Here is a 256-nt window from a genome sequence, read left to right as displayed (position 1 = left end):
CCTGAGTCGAGTCTAGTCACAGTTGATCTTCCTGAGTCGAGTCTAGTCACAGTTGATCTTCCTGAGTCGAGTCTAGTAACAGTTGATCGTCACGAATCAAATCAAGTCACAGTTTATTATCATGAGTCTGGTCAAGTCACAGCTGATAATCATGAGTCTGGTCAAGTCACAGCTGATATTCATGAGTCTGGTCAAGTCACAACTGATCTTCATGAGTCAAGTCAAGTCACAGTTGTTCTTCAGGAGTCAAGTCAAG

Source organism: Sinocyclocheilus anshuiensis, unplaced genomic scaffold, assembly GCF_001515605.1.
Source record: "Sinocyclocheilus anshuiensis isolate Anshui unplaced genomic scaffold, SAMN03320099.WGS_v1.1 scaffold579, whole genome shotgun sequence".
Taxonomy (NCBI): domain Eukaryota; kingdom Metazoa; phylum Chordata; class Actinopteri; order Cypriniformes; family Cyprinidae; genus Sinocyclocheilus; species Sinocyclocheilus anshuiensis.
Note: the sequence above shows the minus strand (reverse complement) of the source record.